Source organism: Anabrus simplex, chromosome 8, assembly GCF_040414725.1.
Source record: "Anabrus simplex isolate iqAnaSimp1 chromosome 8, ASM4041472v1, whole genome shotgun sequence".
Taxonomy (NCBI): domain Eukaryota; kingdom Metazoa; phylum Arthropoda; class Insecta; order Orthoptera; family Tettigoniidae; genus Anabrus; species Anabrus simplex.
The window spans coordinates 17,943,533-17,963,492 of record NC_090272.1 but is presented as its reverse complement, the minus strand read 5'-3'; the positions used below and the strand labels follow the sequence as shown (position 1 = coordinate 17,963,492).

Genomic DNA, 19,960 nt, shown 5'->3' with positions numbered 1-19,960 from the left:
GAGAATTTTTTCAAAGGCAGGACAGACTATAACTGAGAGAAGGAGCCGACTCACAGGAAAGCGAGTGTCCCAGATTTTATTTTTAAATTCTAATTTAAGTGAATGATGTATTTCGGGTGATGTGCTTTGTGTAAATAGTTTGTACATAAACTTTAGCTTCTAGTTTTATATGCCTAAGAATATTATTATTCTATAGGAATGCAGCCGCATTAGTTTAGCGTATTTCATTCAATTTTAAGTGATAATTTACTGGCACGAAACAAATGTTGAATAGCCAATTTGGACAGGCGCTGTGTGTTACCAAAGGGCGTAGTTTCAAACGTGGCGGTAAAGACAGACTGGTTACGTGTACGTGTCTAAGGAGCGGAGCGAGTTTGGGGGATGAGCTGAAAGTCAAGGGAAGTTATCTTCACTCTCTCTCTTGACGCTCTTAGTATGAGCAAGTGTTATGTTTGAACGGTCCGCTCTCTTGAAAGGAGCGAGCGGGGAGTCACTCCACAAAAAGAGTCGTTCATCAGTAACGACTCGCTCCTGAGCGACCCAACACTACATACAGTCTTGGACCGCACCTCACCTCGTACGCTATTTAAAGCTCGGCGGTTCGAGGGGCGTATGAATCAGCTGTTTGAGTTTGAGAGAGAAGAAGCTACTTACCGGTTTTATCCACGAGAAAACATTTCTCTAAGATGATAATTGTCCTTTATTAGCTGTTAAAGAGCTGGGGAAGACGAATCCTGTGGAAACGTCCTGTTAATAAGGAATGTTCTTGAATAACTAACTAATATTACACTGCTAGATATAAATCTTTTCAAGTATTTACTCTATAAAACCAGTGTTTTTCCTTATGCCTGACACTACACTCATCGGAGTGGGATGTGTCAGGCCCTACCCACTGACGGTAGGATGTATGCAGGTGAATTAATAAGAAGCCCGTTAACTTTTGATATGTTCTATTGGTGTGTAAAATCTAATTCCCTTAATATTTCCATTAATATTACATTGTAATAAGGGGAATAATGACTGAAATTACCGGTATGAACTTCTATAGTTTTCTGTCGATCATCACCTAATTTTAACCACTACTACATACATCTCATTTTAGACACATGGGACAGGACAGATAGTGACCGAGAATAGGAATCTTCTCAAGGAAAATGGGTTGAGCAGCTATTATTTTTGAACAGTAATATCTGAACTGTTTAACGGCCCCGATTTATTGTTACGGTTTTCATGGACGTCGAGGTACCGAAATTCTATCTCGCAGGAGTTATTTTACGTGCCAGTAAATCTTCTGACAAAAGGCTGTCATATTTTGGCACCTTGACATTTGTGAGCGTTTTCCATGTGGTATGAACTATTTTAACGTATGTTGTTATTTTAGTTGGTTATTCTTCTACGTTGATACACTCATCTTAAGATAACCTATGCGTACTGGATACAATACCGTAGTCTCGTGTCGGTCACCATGTGATAACATGATTTTGCTACTCCGCTCCAAGTGCGTGTGATTTCGTTGTGCCTCATATTGTTAACATTGATTATTTGTGTGTAGACAAAGTATTTATTTACCAGTGCCCGTGTATAATTCCCACAACTGTCGTGTATTACAGAACGCTTGCAGTACGTAAGTGCCAGACTGTAAACACGTTTTTTTTCCTAATGTGTTAAGAGGTAAACCAGCGACATTATCACACCATTGTGTGTATTGTGGACCGTATTTTGCATAAGACCGGACTCGAACAAACATGAGCTCAGTTATAGCTAGCAGGCAAGTGCCGGTACAACATTCTATGAACTTGGGATTTGATTGTCGTCTTTCGGAGCTCCTAGCACGAACAGAAAACAACAAGGATCATGTAAGAGAAAGAAAACAAGTACTCAATGTACAGCGCCGCCGCCAGTTGAGAAGTGTGAGAGGAGATGTGCTGTAATGTGATTATTAACACGGCACGCCATTGGCCATTTATGTGCGAGCTTATTTTGTCGTTGAAGTCGTTCAAATGAACCAGGTGCGAGCTAGTACGTACATTTTACAATAGATGGTGCTTGCTTAGGTCTTCGTCCTCTAACATGCTGAATGCTCACGTAAACGACCCGTTCAAAATATATTAACAAACTCGTATCAGTTCAAATAAGAGTCGTTCAAATGAACTAGTTAGTTCATGAACGACCCAACTCTACTCCCACAGGTCTTGTTCTGGAAAAGAAAACAACAGACAATCATAATAATTGTTGTTGTGCCAATGTTCTATAATGGAGGTTTGTTTATAGATTAAGCTCGCCGTAATCAAGTACGTAACAGTGATGATCGCAACAGTGAGGTTAGTGAAGGATGATATTTCGGAAGGAAATCCGTGTTGTACTTCGGAAAGGTACGGTAGTGGGAAAAAGAGGCGTCGACGATGGATTATTCTTTCAAGGACAGAGGATTGAGACGAAGGGTATAGAGCGGTATCATGATTGTAGCCAGATTTGAAAATAGGTGTGATATGGGCTTGTTTCCACCTGTCGGGGAAGCCATGCACAAGTTACAGGTAATGATGCATAGAGAGTTGTATTGCTCAGTTGAGACTCCCGTGTTCGGTTTTTTGTTGCTGTTACAATTGGATTTACGTCGTACCGACACACCTCGGTCTTATGGCAACGATGTTACGGGAAAGGACTAGGAGTGAGAAGGAAGCGGCAGTAGCCTTAATTAAGGTACAGCCCCCAGCAGGGCTGCCGACAGTGGGGTTCGAACCCACTATGCAAACTGACAGCCACTCGCTCGGGTTAATGCACTCGTACATTTATCACTAACTCAGCGGTCTACGTCCTTTCAGCTCGCTGGCTTGGACATGTCTTTGACAACTAACTCAACTATTACGTAACCAAGTCTCATATCTTAATGCTGAGATTTGTCCTCCGCACAGTCCGTCTCGCCAGGGAAAGTCCGCCACTCACACAGCACACCCCGGTCTGAGTCACGAAATAAACAATGATCACAATAAAACAATGTGACAAAAATAAATTCAGTACGGTACTTCAACACGCCAGCGGGTGCGCGTCTTTACGTCTCCCTCGAGATAGGCTTCCCAGGGAGAGGGGTTCAAACCTCCCGAAAAATGACATGACAAATATAAACGGTACATAAGGATTTCCGAAACTTCATCCCGTTAAATGAAATTATTATGAATCAAGAATTTTGAAAATAAAATAATAATAATAATAATAATAATAATAATAATAATAATAATAATAATAATAATAATAATAATAATCGCATGGCCTCAGCTACCATGTGCAGATATTTCAATTTGACGACCTGTGGCTGCCTGCTCGACTCTAGAACTACTGTAGTAGACGGCAGAATATATCAAATCTGTCTCGGGCGTCTATCGCTGACTTTAAACTAACACCACATGTGTCACCAGACATGCCGACATCGTCCGCCCTTCAAAAATTCGACTACCTCTGCCGAGTTTGAACCCGCTATCTTGGGATCCGGAGACCGACAGTCTACCACTGATCAACATAGGCAGAAACAATTATTTTCTGGCTAGTTGCTTTACGTCGCACCGACACGGTAGGTCTTAAGGCGACGATGGGACAGGAAAGGGCTAGGAGTGGGAAGGAAGCGGCCGTGGCCTTGATTAAGGTACAGCCCCAGCATTTTCCTGGTGTGAAAATGGGAAACCACGGAAAACCATTTTCAGGGCTGCCGACAGTGGGATTCGAACCTACTATCTCCCGAATACTTGATACTGGTCGCACTTAAGCGATTGCAGCTATCGAGCTCGGTAACAATTATTTTATTTTAACCCATTAAACCGCGCCGTCTTTAATTGTTTATCTAGAGAATATAGTTAACAAATTTGCTGAAAAAATTACATGAAATGTCACTTTTGTGACTTTTACTTGTTTTCAATATGTTCAATGAATTTCGCATAGTCTAATCATTCAATTATACCAGGTGGCTCACGAACGCCGTACTTTCTACTTTAAATGTCCCGCATGCACAAATGATGAATGGGATGTCTACCAACTGATTTTCACAGGGGCACTACAGCCAGTGGGCAGGTTACGTCAGATTATGAAGAGATAAAAACCGGAGCGTCGCTCGCAGCATGTTACTCAGCGCTACCGGTCTAATGCACCCCTTGCCTTAGCAAACATCGTTTTCCACCGCATAGCTCTAGGCTGGTGTATGGTACAGCCGCACTATAATTGTTGTCTGCATATCGGCAATGGCTAGTGTGTTCAGCAGCGACGAATACACAGACATTATGTTAATCTGGACAACCTGGTCGGAATGCAGCCGAAGCTCCAAACAGTCGTATGCCTTCTACACACGTATTACGTCGAACACTATGAGCTTTTATTTCATACAAGCAACTCTTTTATCGAGTGGAATGTCTACACGTGTATAAATTAATAAGTTATTAAATTTCCTTTTCTGCATCTTTGGCGTGTTTACAAAAAGTACCGACGATCAGGGGGAGGGGCTAGGAGGGAGAGTCGCCGCCCCTCCCCACTTTGTGGATTAAACATTACATTTTAATTCCAATTTAGCCAGCTGGAACTAGGAATTATTTTTAAAAAGCTATTTGTACAAGCTTTGTTGTCTTATCTTCTAATTCTTTCCTTTGCTTTCTTTCATTATTAATGTAATTATTGGCGGAAATACGCACAAAATGCCGTTCGTCACGGCTAACCGATGCATAGCGCTACAAGTAGTGGAGACTTTGCATTTGCTGTGAGAAAGGGTAGTAGGGGTACGTATTTTTTGGCCAAGGAGGAGGACAATTCACCCGCTTGCCACGCGCATTCGTCAGTCTGGCAGTCTCTTTAGTGTTCGATAGTTTCTTAGTGCGTATTCAAATACTAAATGAATTTTAATTGCGTAATCATACCGCACTTTTATTTAGCAGCACCGGGCGAGCTGGCCGTGGGGTTAGGGGCGCGCAGCTGTGAGCTTGTACCCGGGAGATAGTGGTTTCGAATCCCACTGTCGGCAGCCCTGAAGATGGTTTTCCGTGGTCCCCCATTTTCACACCAGTCAAGTACTGAGACTGTACCTTTATTAAGACCACGGTCGCTGCCTTTCCACGCGTAGCCATTTCCTGCCTCAGCGCCGCCAAGTGTTCTATCTCTGTCGGTGTGACGTAAAGCCAATTGTAAATAAAATATGCAATTGTAATTGTACTATCAACGGGAGATAATTCCAACGTTCCTTTCACTGGGCTAAATTATTTCTTTTGTGTTATGTCATTTATTAAGCAAATGTATTTAACCTGTTCCGTGGTTTGTTTGTGAGAAATGGTGAAAATTTTAATATACAGTATTGAATCAAAATCTCAAATAAATTATTATTAAAAATAAACCGTGGGGTAGGTTAATTACGTTTACATAATAAATAACATAACACAAACAAAATAATTTAGTCCGGTGAAAGTAAAGTTGCTATTATCTCCCGTTGAAATTACAATTAGATTTTTTTTTACAGTTGGCTATGCGTCGCACCGGCACAGAAAGGTCTTACGGTAACGATGGGACAGGGAAGGGCTAGGCGTGGGAAGGAAGCGGCTGTGGCCTTAATTAAAGTACAGCCCCAGTATTTGCCTTGTATGAAAATGAGAAACCACGGAAAACTATCTTCAGGGCTGCCAGCAGTGGGATTCTAAACCACTATCTCCTGGGTGCAAGCTCACAGCTTCGCGCCCCTAACCCCACGGCCAGCTCGCCCGGTACTGTTAAATAAATGTGCGGCATGATTATGCAATTAAAATTCATTTAGTATTTGAATACACACGAAGAAACTAACGGACACTTAAAAGACTGCCAGACTGACGAATGCACGCTGCAAGCACGACCTTAGACAAAAAAATGCGTACCCCTATTACCCTTCCTCACAGCGAATGCAAAGTCTCCACTACTTGTCGTAGCGCTATACAAATCGGTTAGCCGCGACGAACGGCATTTTGTGCGTATTTCCGCCAATAATTACGTTAATAATTAAAGAAAATAAAGGAAAGAATTAGAAGATAAGACAACAAAGCTTGTACAAATAGCTTTTTAAAAATAATTCCTAGTTCCAACTGGCTAAAATGGAATTAAAATGTAATATTTACTCCACAAAGTGGGGAGGGGCGGCGACTCTCCCTCTTAGCCCCTCCCCCTGATCGTCGGTACTGTTTGTAAACACGCCAAAGATGCAGAAAAGGAAATTTAATAACTTATTAATTTATACACGTGTAGACATTCCACTCGATAAAAGAGTTGCTTGTATGAAACAAAAGCTCATGCTGTTCGACGTAATACGTGTGTAGAAGGCATACGACTGTTTGGAGCTTCGGCTGCATTCCGACCAGGTTGTCCAGATTAACATAATGTCTGTGTATTCTTCGCTGCTAAACACACTAGCCATTGCCGATATGCAGACAGCAAATATAGTGCGGCTGTACCATACACCAGCCTAGAGCTATGCGGTGGAAAACGATGTTTGCTAAGGCAAGGGGTGCATTAGACCGGTAGCGCTGAGTAACATGCTGCGAGCGACGCTCCGGTTTTTATCTCTTCATAATCTGACGTAACCTGCCCACTGGCTGTAGTGCCCCTGTGAAAATCAGTTGGTAGACATCCCATTCATCATTTGTGCATGCGGGACATTTATAAGTAGAGAGTACGGCGTTCGGGAGCCACCTGGTATATATTACAGACCAACTTATTCCTGTCTAAAATGTTTTGCTTGGGCATTTTGTTAGCGCCGTATAAATATAGAAAAAGGAAAACGTAAAGTTTATTGTCTTCATTTTATAAAGTGTTAAAATACCTGTATATTTGAATGGTTATGTGCTTAGGAACTTCAGATAGTCTTCATTCTTTGCTATCAATTCATGTTTGTTTTACTTCCTTGGCCATTGCCAGATGCCAACCGTATTTACTATTGCGTCTTTCTGTCCAGAGCTCTGCGCCACTACGCTGAAAACTCATCATGGGAGCCGAAACACCTCATCATTTATTGCAAGGAATTCAAATAACCGATTGGTTTTTGGTAACAAAATACTCTGATTTTAGTCTGAAATTTTCCAATGTCCTACTAAATTTCGTCCAGAACAGTTGTCGCCCATTCAAACTTCTAAATAAAAAAGTAGCATTTTTAACAGTTCGTGGTGGGTAGTAAACAAATTCATCATTTGCATTTTTCTTAGAATAAATGCATTTTGTAAAAGCCTTACATGTGTCAGCGGTTGACAAAACGCCAATCCCTGGCAAAGGAGCAGGAAGATAAATGCTTGCAAAGGGAACTTTAGCCTGAAAAACAGAAAAACAAATGCGGCACAGATTCAGAGCTATAGAAATTACAGGGTATATGGGGCACCTTTTTCGTAGCATGCACATTTTAGTTATTTTTGTTTTCCCCAATAAATAAAGGGAGAAACGGAGCGAAGTGTCTCATACCGCAAGTTATAAACTACATAAATGTTATAATAAACAATGATTTATTTGCGTTAAGTGTTACCGTTTATTGAAGTGCGAATATTTTAAACTGATTGTATGCGACATTACACGTCTACATGTGTAAGTAGACGTAACGAAATACGTTGCATGGTAACATTTATCGTGTTCACAAATGATGAAAAATCAACATTTTCTTACCGAATTTCCTTCTATGCGAACGGAAAGTATAATCTTTCCCATTTAAAAATACGCATTAGTGAATAGATTTATATACTGGTCTCAAAACTGATATGAACAAATTATTGTTTACAACATCATGCGAAAAGACAACATTTGGTCCTTTATAAATACTTCATCAGTCACAATTTTTATTAAATCTTCTTCACGACGCGTTTCAGAGTCTAGCGCCCATCGTCACGAGGCGAACATTTGGTACTCATCTACACGCACAGACATACATATATACATTATCAGTATAGACCGTTATGCCTTTCAGCGTTCAGTCTGCAAGCCTCTGTGAATTTACTACAGGTCGCCACAATCCTCTATTTGCAACTAGTACTGTGGCCTCATTTAGTTCTATAACTCTTATCTTTAAATCGTTAGAAACTAACGCTAACCATCGTCGTCTTGGTCTCCATCTACTTATCTTACCCTCCATAACAGAGTCCAGTATTCTCCTAGGTAACCTATCCTCCTCCATTCGCCTCACATGACCCACCACCGAAGCCCGTTTAATGCGTACAGCTTCATCCATCGAATTCATTCCTAACTTAGCCTTTACCTCCTCACTACGAGTACCCTCCTGCCATTGTTCCCACCTGCATGCACTAGCAATCATTCTCGCTACTTTAATGTCTGTTACTTCTAACTTATGAATAATATATCCTGAGTCCACCCAGCTTTCGCTCCCGTAAAGCAAAGTTGGTCTGAAAACAGACCGATGTAAAGGTAGTTTCATCCGGGAGCTGACTTCCTTCTTACAGAATACTATTGATCGGAACTGCGAGCTCACGATTTCAATCTCACTTACTATATTACCATCCTGGATGAACACACAACCTAAATACTCAAAATTATCTACCTGTTCCAGCTTTGTATCACCAATCTGACATCCAGTTCTGTTGAATTTCGTACCTACTGACATCACTTTAGTGTTCGAAAGACTAATTTTCAAACCATACTCATTCCACCTATCTTCAAGTTCCAAGATAGTATCAGACTGCAGGCTTTCAGCACAATCTCCCATTAAGACCGAGTCGTCAGCATAGGCCAGACTGGTTACCACATTTCCACTTAACTGAATCCCTCCCTGCTACTTGTGTACCTTTCAGCAGATGATCCATGTAAACTAGGAACGGCAAAGGTGAAAGATTACAGCAAGTACCCTGAACCAAGAACTCATTCACTACCAATTCTCACTGCAGTACAATTGTCAACAAAAATGCCTTTGATTGATCCCATAGTCCCCCAGTATGGCGAATTTCTTTTCCTCCGGTAGCCAGTCATATGCTTTCTCTAGATATAGGCAACATAAACATAACTGTCTAGTCCTCCCGTAGAATTTTTCAATTACCTGGCGCATACTGAAAATTTGATTCTGACAGCCCCTCTGTGGTCTCAAACGACACTGGTTTTCGTCCAACTTCCTCTCAACCACTGATCGCACCCTCCATTCCAAGATGCCAGTGAATACTTTGCCTGGTATACTAACAATGAGATACCTCGATAGTTGTTGCAATCATTCCTGTTCCCTTGCTTATAGATAGGCGCATTTACTGCTTTTGTCCAATCTGAAAGTACCTTACCAACACTCCATGCTAATATTACAACCCTATGAAGCCATTTCATCCCTGCCTTCCCACTATACTTCACCATTTCAGGTCTAATTTTATCTATTCCCGCTGCTTTATGACAATGGAGTTTATTTGCCATCCTTTCCACGTCCTCAAGCGTAATTTCACCAACATTTTCCGGAGAAGATTTTCAAAATATTCCCTCCACCTGTCCTGTGATTTCCTGGGATCTATTATGAGTTCACCTGAATCACCCAAAACACTGTCCATTTCCTTTTTCCCTCCCTTCCTAAGATTCTTTATACTCTCCACAAAGGTTTTCCTGCTGCTTGACCTAGCCTTTCCAGCTTGTAACAAATATCTTCCCACGGCTTCCTTTTTGAATTCAACAACTATTTGTTTAGCTCTGTTTCCTTCATCTGCGTACAATTCCCTGTCTTCATCGGCCCTTACTTGGAGCCATTTCTAATAAGCCTTCATTTTACGTTTACAAGGTGCACTCACTTCATCATTCCAGCAAGATGTTTGCTTTTCTCGATCTTTACATACGGTCGTTCCTAGGCATTCCCTAGCTGTTTCTACTGCAGCATCCTTGTATGCCACCCATTCTCTTTCTATATCCTGAACCTGCTTCCTCCCCACTGTTTGAAACTCCTCACTAATCATATCCATGTACTTTTGTCTAACTTCCTCGTCCTGGAGATTTTCTACCGTTATTCTTTTGCAGACACATTTCACTTTCCCTATCCTAGGCCCAGAGATACTTAGTTCGCTACAGATCAGATAGTGGTCTGTATCATCGAAAACTCTCCGAAAACCCCGTACATTCGTAACAGACTTTCTGAATTTGAAGTCGTATAAGATATAGTCTATTATGGATCTGGTACCCTTAGCCTCCCATATGTAGCGGTGAATATCCTTATGCTTAAAAATGTATTCGTAACTGCTAAACCCATACCAGCACAGAAGTCCAGCAAACGCTTACCATTCCCATTAGCTTCCATATCGTCCCCACATTTACCAATCACCCTTTCATATCCTGCAGTTCTATTTCCAACTCTCGCATTGAAATGTCATATGGCTTTTAGTGCCGGGATATCCCAGGACGGGTTCGGCTCGCCAGGTGCAGGTCTTTCTATTTGACTCCCGTAGGCGACCTGCGCGTCGTCATGAGGATGACATGATGATGAAGACAACACATACACCGAGCTCCCGTGCCATTGGAATTAACCAATTAAGGTTAAAATCCCTGACCCGGCCGGGAATCGAGCCCGGGACCCACTGAACCGAAGGCCAGTACGCTGACCGTTCAGCCAACGAGTCGGACACTCTCGCATTAAATCACCCATTAGCACTATCCTGTCCTTACTGTTGACTCCGACTACGATGCCACTCAATGCTTTATAAAACTTGTCAACTTCAACCTCATTTGCACCCTCACATGGTGAATACACTGAGACAATCCGCGTCCTAATTACTCCAACTGACATATCTACGCACATCATTCGCTCATTTACGTGCCTAACAGAAACTATACTGGGTGCAATAATATTCCTGATAAACAGCCCTACTCCACACTCTGCCCTTCCCCTTTTACCACCCGTCAAGTACACTTTGTAATCTCCTATCCCTTCCTCGTTATCTCCTCTTACCCAAATATCACTTACTCCTAGCACATCCAGATGCATCCTCTTTGCTGACTCAGACAGTTCTACTTTCTTTCTTCCATAAGCCCCATTAATATTGATAGCTCCCCATCGAATTTAATTTCGTTCGCCAAGTTGTTTCCAAGGAGTCCCTCGCCTGTCAAATGGGAGTGGGACTCCGTTACTCAATAGGTCCGAGGGTTGCTTGAAATGTTCTGAGCTCGGTAAATTCATGAAGCAGGATGCTACCCTACTTACACATAGTCCAAGTCAGGATCTCTCCTCTAAGGGGTTAGGGACCGCTGGTGGATAGTATAGCCTTAGCCGCCTGAGTACAAGGAGGGCCATGACTCAGAATATGTCCGAGAGGCCCAGTCCAATTCCGTAGCAGTATGGGGCAATGTATGTTCCAAAACAATGGGTGCTGAGACAGTATTTTCCCTCGAGGTCATTGACCCCTAGTTGAGTACTAAGGCTAAGCCGATCCTGTAACTAGGTCGTTCACCCGTAGTTGTGTAGCAAGACTATGAAGATTCCACGCGGACTTTGCGTACGAGAGCAAGCCTAAGCTGACAGACTCCACTGGAGAGGCCTGATTGTTCAGGGAATGATCTGGGGTGCTTTTGGACACCCCTAGGTGAGGTTATGAAGCCGTACACATGCGCACGAGTGTAATGCGAACCTCACTGGCTAACCAGGAGTGTTTTTTAACGCTAGGTGAGGTTATGACGTCATACCCCTACGTACGGGAGCCATGCTAAACTCACGGGTCACTTTGGAAGAGCTGAATCGTCCGGCCCCCGGAGGAGCCGTGTCGGAATGTTGTGACTGCTAGGTTAGATTATCACGTCATAGTCTTACGTACGAAGACAATGCTGATCTCACAAGAACTGTGAAGTAATAAGCGCGGGCGATTTAAAAATCCACGATTATCTTTACCTCTACGGTGTTGCGTTTTGTGCTGAGATGAATCTGTTAAGATGGATTTTTTTATAATCGGACGCCCTTCCTGATGTCAACCTCGCCAAGGAGGATAATAAGATGAAATGAATGACATGATATATGGCAGTAGGGAGGGAGAGGGTAAAACCCGGCAGTGGCACATGCCTTCTCCTGTCGAATAACATCGAGAGGTGTGCTCAAGCCTTTACGTCCCGATGCGACGGACAAATAACCATCAACAGCGTTATATGCCCTCACTCTATATGACACTGCGGAGAGGATTGGCGCACACTGGAAATTGTATACCACCGTCTAACTCACCCTGCCGCTCGCCTTAACTGTGTGGGAGGGGGTGAGAGGACCCGGAGGAGGAGGAGGAGGTCTTCCTCTCTCGTTATAGAACCAAGTCTATAAGGGGAGAGAGGAGGAATGCTACAGGAGGACGAGGAGAATAAAGTAGTATTGTTTGAATGATGTTACATTTACACTTACCTTTTATACATTTCTGTCTGATACAGTATTTCAGGAACATGATATTTCGAAACATATCTGTATGATACAGAAATTCAATTTTTTGGCTTGTTAATTAGAAAGAGCTTTTGTCTTCAAATGTGTAGGTGTTTAAACAGACACATTCCCTGATGTTATGTTGCGCTGTTCACAGAAGAGAGGTGTGCATTGTGCGTGGAGGGTAGCGGTCAGCAAGTAGCAAAGTGAGCTAGATGGTGGCACGCCTGTTTGTCTTTAGAACATACATTGTCTGTTGTTATCTTACCTTGTTCGTAAATTTCAAATATATGTTTGATCTGTCAGCATTCAATCTCTTGTGTTCTGAACAGAAAACGAACATCTACATGTTTATTTGTGGTGAATGAGCCCCCCATTTTAAAACTTCTAAGAAGAGTCGGTAATAGAGGCACTTTGAAAGGGAGAGTTAACCTTACCTACAAGAAATCTTATGTGTTCAACTCCTTCAAGGGGAGTCAATAAAGATGTGTGAGGTTTGGCGTTTCTAGTAACAAAGTTAGGTAATAACATTCTAAACTGAACTTCATGACGTTTTTCTAAGACCAAACGGTAAAGACCCTGTCTGAGGTCACCTTCAATGGGGTCACATGATATTCGACTCTTGTGGCGGAGCGATACTGACGGACTAAGAAGAACGCATGGTTATGCTAACAAGAACCCGATTACGTCGCACCGACACAGAGAGGTCTTTGGACGTCAATGGGATAGGAAAGGCCTACGAGTGGCCTTAACAAAGGTAGAGCCCCAGCATTTGCCTGGTGTATAAATGGGACTCCACAGAAAACCATCTTCAGGGCTGCCGACAGTGGGGCTCAAACCCATTATCTCCCCTAACCGCACGGCCAACTCGCTCGGTAAATCAATATAGCCTATATCACTCGATGTACATTCTAGTGAATATAACGAGATAACGACGAAGAAGAAGAAGAAGAAGAAGAAGAAGAGGTAGAATGTTGATGTATTACAAGGCAGTGAACACAATTCTACAAGTTCTGTTCCATATGTTTCTCTTCTCACCGTGAGTTAAAACATTATCACATATTTCACTTCATTGTTACGCTTACTTGTAATTCGCATATATTGGCATATTTTCGTGTAAATACGCCAAACCTTTATTTTACATAAAAATTTTAATTAGCGTAAGTTAAACAACAGTATAACATGAGATAATGGTGTATGACCTCCGGAGAGGCCTGGTTTCTCGTAGACAACCTGCATGTCTGTGAAGATGAGGGCCCTACCTAGGATGATTTCTAATCCTGAATACACCACACAGACACACACATACACAGCCCCCGAGCCATTGGAATTAACCAATTAAGGATAAAATCCCGACCAGCTGGGAATCGAACCCGGGACCCTTTCGACCAGCATGCTAACAATTTAGCCATGCACCCGGACTAAACAACAGTCATGCTTTATGATTACGGTGCTCTGTCGAACAAATTCCACGCACGGCAAAATACGTTGATCCTAGCGTTTGATTGATGCTGTGTTTGTGTTGCTATTGCGGTAGATTGACGATCATCTTCATGATCATATCTGCAGAATAAAGTGTACTGCGTGTGTGTGGCCTTAATTATACGACACGACCCTAACATTTGCCTCATTTGGAAATAAGGAAATAATGAGAAACCATCCACGAGGCAGCCAATGATGAGATTCGAACCTACTATCTCCCATATATGAACTTACAGCCGTATATCTCACTCGGGATATTAGTCTGTGGATCAGTGGTAAAGTTTCCGCATCCAGGTACCAAGATCGTAGGTTCAAATCGGCAGTCGTAATCGGATCTTGATGGGCGGGAGAAAGTCAGTTTGTCATTCCATGTAGTACGATAGCACCACGCGGAAGATCTGGTGATGCATTTGGTGCTCATTCTACAAATGAGCTTAAATAACTCGCCTACGAATCACCCACCAAAATATCGGTTTCTCTACCATTTGGTAGAGTAAAATCAAACGTCGAAATTGACACGCAGGCAACCTAGATTGTATCAATTCCAAATAACTGCGCCTGTAGCTCAGACTACACGATTATTATTATTATTATTATTATTATTATTATTATTATTATTTCCGCCTCTGTGGTGTAGTGTTAAGACCTAAAGGGTTGTTTGATCCTGTTTGATGGAGAAATAAAAGGTGAATTATAACCATTATACCTACAATAATTGGAAGGAGGAAGTGAAAAGTAAAGAATCCCGTACCAGCCCTCGTACCACTTTCCAAATTTCGTGGTAGAGGCGGAAATTGGACCCGGACCTCCGGGCGCGGCAGCTAATCAAACCACAGAGGCGGAAATAATAATAACAACATTGAAAAATGACACATTAAGATATGAAATAGCATATTCTGGCTCAGTGAAGAAAGCGACGATAGCTCTCGCTATAGACATTATATATAGATATTATTCACTGCATGACACTGCTTAAATTTAGATGGTATTTATTCGGCGCCCGCCTCTGTGGTGTAGTGGTTAACGTGATTAGCTGCCACCCCCGGAGGTCCGGGTTCGATTCCCGGCTCTGCCACGAAATTTGAAAAGTGGTACGAGGGGTGGAACGGGGTCCACTCAGCCTCGGGACGTCAACTGAGTAGAGATGTGTTCGATTCCCACCTCAGCCAACCTGGAAGTGGTTTTCCGTGGTTTCCCACTTCTCCTCCAGGCAAATGCCGGGATGGTACCTAACTTAAGGCCACGGCCGCTTCCTTCCCTCTTCCTTACCTATCCCATCCAAACTTCCCATCCTCCACCAAGGCCCCTGTTCAGCATAGCAGGTGAGGCCGCCTGGGCGAGGTACTGGCCATTCTCCCCAGTTGTATCCCCGACCCAATGTCTGAAACTCCAGGACACTGCACTTGAGGCGGTAGAGGTGGGATCCCTCGCTGAGTCGGAGGGAAAAACCGACCCTGGAGGGTAAAGAGATTAAGAAGAGGAAGAAGAAGAAGTAAGTAAATGGTTTAATACGTATTTTCTGTGAAGATTTTAAGAGGTATAGCACACATGCACGTATTTAATATCAACACTGCGCGCAGTAATAAATACGCAACGGAAAACTACCTTACTACTTATAGCTATACACACACATTGTACTATGAAACAGCAACATCTAGCCTAGTGAAGAAGGCAACGGAAAACGGCGTTTTTACAGAAGCATATCACTTACACAGCTTACATTAACGGATTTAATTCTGCTCACATTTCAATAACGTTTTAGTATTTAATTGCTTACCTCAGATTAGCATAATATATATACATCCAAGTGACAAATAAGGGAATTAAACATGTTCAAAATTTTGTATGTGGACTGCTGCAGTCAGTTGTCATAAGAAATGAATGTGTCTGTAGCTGCCTGCCGGCACCACTGTGCGATGAGGCAGCGTTCTTGTTCGCTGTTACAACAGAAACATAATTAAGTAACAAAATAATTAATAAATACTATTTAAAACGTTGGGCCGGCCGCGCGGCGCAGGGGTAGCGTTCCTGCCACTTACACGGAGGCCCCAGGATCGATTCCCGGCTAGGTCAGGGATTTTTACCTGCATCTGAGGGCTGGTTCGAGGTCCACTCTGCCAACATGTTTACAATTGAGGTGCTATCTGATGGTGAGATGGCGGTCCCAGTCTAGAAAGCGAAGAATAACGGCTGAGAGGATCCGTCGTGCTGACCACACGACACCGCGTAATCTGCAGACCTTTGGCTGAGCAGTCATGGGGGTGGTTGAATAACACTCACCTTCCTGCCGCAAGAGGTGGCTAAAGGAGCCCCAGGGGTTCTGAACTTGGGAGCGTGGGTTGGTGGCCACGGAGCACTTAGCCGAGTCCTGGCAGTGCTTCTACTTACTTGTGCAAGACTCCTTACTTTCATCTATCCTATCCGACCTCCCTCGGTCAATCCTTGTTCTTTTCCGACCCCGAAGACGGAAAAGCACTTCCACGATAGTTGAGGTGGGAATCGAAAACCCATCTACTCAGTTGACTTCCCGAGGCTGAGTAGACCCCGTTCCAGCCCTCGTACCACTTTCAAATTTCTCGGTAGATCCTGGAATTTAACCCGGATCTCCGTGCGTGGTAGGTAATCACATTAATCACTACACCACAGAGGCGGAATTAATAATAATAATAATAATAATAATAATAATAATAATAATAATAATAATAATAATAATAATAATCGTGTAGTCTGAGCTATAGGCGCAGTTATTTGGAATTGATACAATCTAGGTTGCCTGCGTGTCAATTTCGACGTTTGATTTTACTCTACCAAATGGTAGAGAAACCGATATTTTGGTGGGTGATTCGTAGGCGAGTTATTTAAGCTCATTTGTAGAATGAGCACCAAATGCATCACCAGATCTTCCGCGTGGTGCTATCGTACTACATGGAATGACGAATTGACTTTCTCCCGCCCATCAAGATCCGATTACGACTGCCGATTTGAACCTACGATCTTGGTACCTGGATGCGGAAACTTTACCACTGATCCACAGACTAATATCCCGAGTGAGATATACTGCTGTAAGTTCATATATGGGAGATAGTAGGTTCGAATCTCATCATTGGCTGCCTCGTGGATGGTTTCTCATTATTTCCTTATTTCCAAATGAGGCAAATGTTAGGGTCGTGTCGTATAATTAAGGCCACACACACGCAGTACACTTTATTCTGCAGATATGATCATGAAGATGATCGTCAATCTACCGCAATAGCAACACAAACACAGCATCAATCAAACGCTAGGATCAACGTATTTTGCCGTGCGTGGAATTTGTTCGACAGAGCACCGTAATCATAAAGCATTACTGTTGTTTAGTCCGGGTCCATGGCTAAATTGTTAGCATGCTGGTCGAAAGGGTCCCGGGTTCGATTCCCAGCTGGTCGGGATTTTATCCTTAATTGTTTAATTCCAATGGCTCGGGGGCTGTGTGTGTGTGTGTGTGTGTGTGTGTGTGTGTGTGTGTGTGTGTCTGTATGGTGTATTCAGGATTAGAAATCATCCTAGGTAGGGCCCTCATCTTCACAGACATGCAGGTTGTCTACGAGAAACCAGGCCTCTCCGGAGGTCATACACCATTATCTCATGTTATACTGTTGTTTAACTTACGCTATTTTTTTTTTTTTTTTTTGCTAGTTGCTTTACGTCGCACCGACACAGACAGGTCTTATGGCGACGACGGGATGGGAACGACCTAAGAATTGGAAGGAAGCGGCCGTGGCCTTAATTAAGGTACAGCCTGGTGTGAAAATGGGAAACCACGGAAAACCATCTTCAGGGCTGTCGACAGTGGGACTCGAACCCACTATCTCCCGATTACTGGATACTGGCCGCACTTAAGCGACTGCAGCTATCGAGCTCGGTTTACGCTCATTCAAACGTTAATGTAAAATAAAGGATTGGCGTATTTACAGGAAAATATGCCAATATATACGAATTGAAGTAAGCATAACAATGAAGTGAAATATGTGATAATAATTTATCTCTCGGTGAGAAGGGAAACATTTGGAACGCACTCGAATTTTCTGAACTCCTGGAATTGTGTTTATTGCCTTGTAATACATCAAAGTTGTTTACCACTTCTTCTTCTTCTTTTCCGTCGTCGTCGTTATCTCGTTATATTCATTAGAGTGTACATCGAGTGATATAGGCTATTCCAAATTACCGAGCGAGTTAACACATGTGTTTACCTAACCTAACTTCAGACAGGCTTTTTACTGTTAGCTCTTAGAAAAAGCGTAATAAGTTTAATGACATGTTCATTTTAGAATATTATTATGACATTATAACCTAACGTTGTTACTAGAAACGCCAACCTAACCTCCTCTTGAAGGAGTTGAACACATAAGGTTTATTGTAGGTAAGGCTAACTCTCCCTTCCAACGTGCCTCAATTACCGACTCTTCTGAGAAGTGTTAAAATGGTGGACTTCATACACTAAAAATAAGCATATGATGTTTGTTTTCTGTTCAGAACACAAGAGATTGTATGCTGACAGATCAAATCTTTTCGGTTCATTAAAAATATATGTAGGCCTATATTTGAAATTTATGAACAAGGTATGATAACAACGGACAATGTATGTTCTAAACACAAATTCAAAATTGTCAGGCATGCCACCATCTTGCTCGCTTCCGTTACTTGGTGGAGGAGCATGCTGTCTGTTACCCTCCACGCAAAATGCACATCTCTCTTCTCCTATGAACAGGGAATTTGTCTGTTTAAACACAAACACATTTGAAGACGACAAATGTTTCTACTTAACAACATACATTTTTTTATATCATACAAAATTGTTTCGAAAGATTATGTTCCTGATACACTGTGGAAGACAGAAATATATAAAAGTTAAGTGTATATGTAAAATAATTCAAACATACTATTTTATTCTCCTCATCCTCTTCCTAATAAACCCAGTAGCGTATAACTACCATTTCCCCTTCATTGTCTTCCTCCTCTTTCCTATTATTAGCTTAGTTCCTCCTCCTCCACCTCCTCCTCCTCCGGGTCCTCTCACCCCCTCCCACACAGTTAAGGGGAGCGGCAGGGTGAGTTAGACGGTGGTATACAATTTCCAGTGTGCGCCAATCCTCTCCGCAGTGTCATATAGAGTGAGGGCATATAACGCTGTTGATGGTTATTTGTCCGTCGGATCGGGACGTAAAGGCTTGAGCACACCTCTCGATGTTATTCGACAGGAGAAGGCTATGTGCCACTGCCGGGTTTTACCCTCTCCCTCCCTACTGCCATATATCATGTCATTCATTTCATCTTATTATCCTCCTTGGCGAGGTTGACATCAGGAAGGGCGTCCGATTATAAAAAATCCATCTTAACAGATCCATCTCAGCACAAAACGCAACACCGTAGAGGTAAAGATAAGCGTGGATTTTTAAATCGCCCGCGCTTGTTACGTCACAGTTCTTGTGAGTTTAGCATGGCCCTCATACGTAAGTGTGTAACGTCATAACCTCACCTAGTCAAAAACTTTCCGACTCTGCACCTCCGAGGGGGCCCGTACGATTTGGCTCCTCCAAAGTGGCCAGAGAGTTTAGCACTGCCCTCGTACGTAAGGGTATGACATCATAACCGCAACAAGGGGGTCAAACAGCACCCCAGATCATTCTCTGACCAATTAGGCCTCGCCAATGGAGTCTGTCAGGTTAGGCTTGCTTTCGTATGCAAATTCCGCGTGGAACCTTCATAGCCTTACTACTCAACTAGGGTCAATGACCTCGTTGTAGGATCGGCATAACCTTAGTACTCAACTAGGGGTCAATGACCTCGTGGAAAAATGCTGACTCAGCGTGCATTGTTTTAGAACATGCATTGCCCTGCTACTCATAGCGACTGATATCCCGACTCTCAGGACCACTTACTAGGTCACTCACACATTGGCCATGACGTGACCATAGTAACATACACCTTGAACCATTCACATTTTGAGAAAAAAATCATTCGTGACACACAGACTTGAGGAATGAAGTAAAAATAATAATATACAGTAAATGAGACGACGTAAGTGAATTAGCCCGCCATTTCACGAACATTACCCAAACGCAAACATAACATACTTTAATAGTATTAAATGAGATATATTTTGAGCAT

At 42.6% G+C, this 19,960-nt stretch overlaps 1 protein-coding gene across 3 annotated transcripts in view; it reads left to right on the top strand.

Annotated features, from left to right (window-relative positions):
• The window catches only part of LOC136879210 (uncharacterized), a 1,250,431-nt gene that overhangs the window by 185,024 nt on the left and 1,045,447 nt on the right, over positions 1-19,960 (top strand). The window lies entirely within an intron of this gene.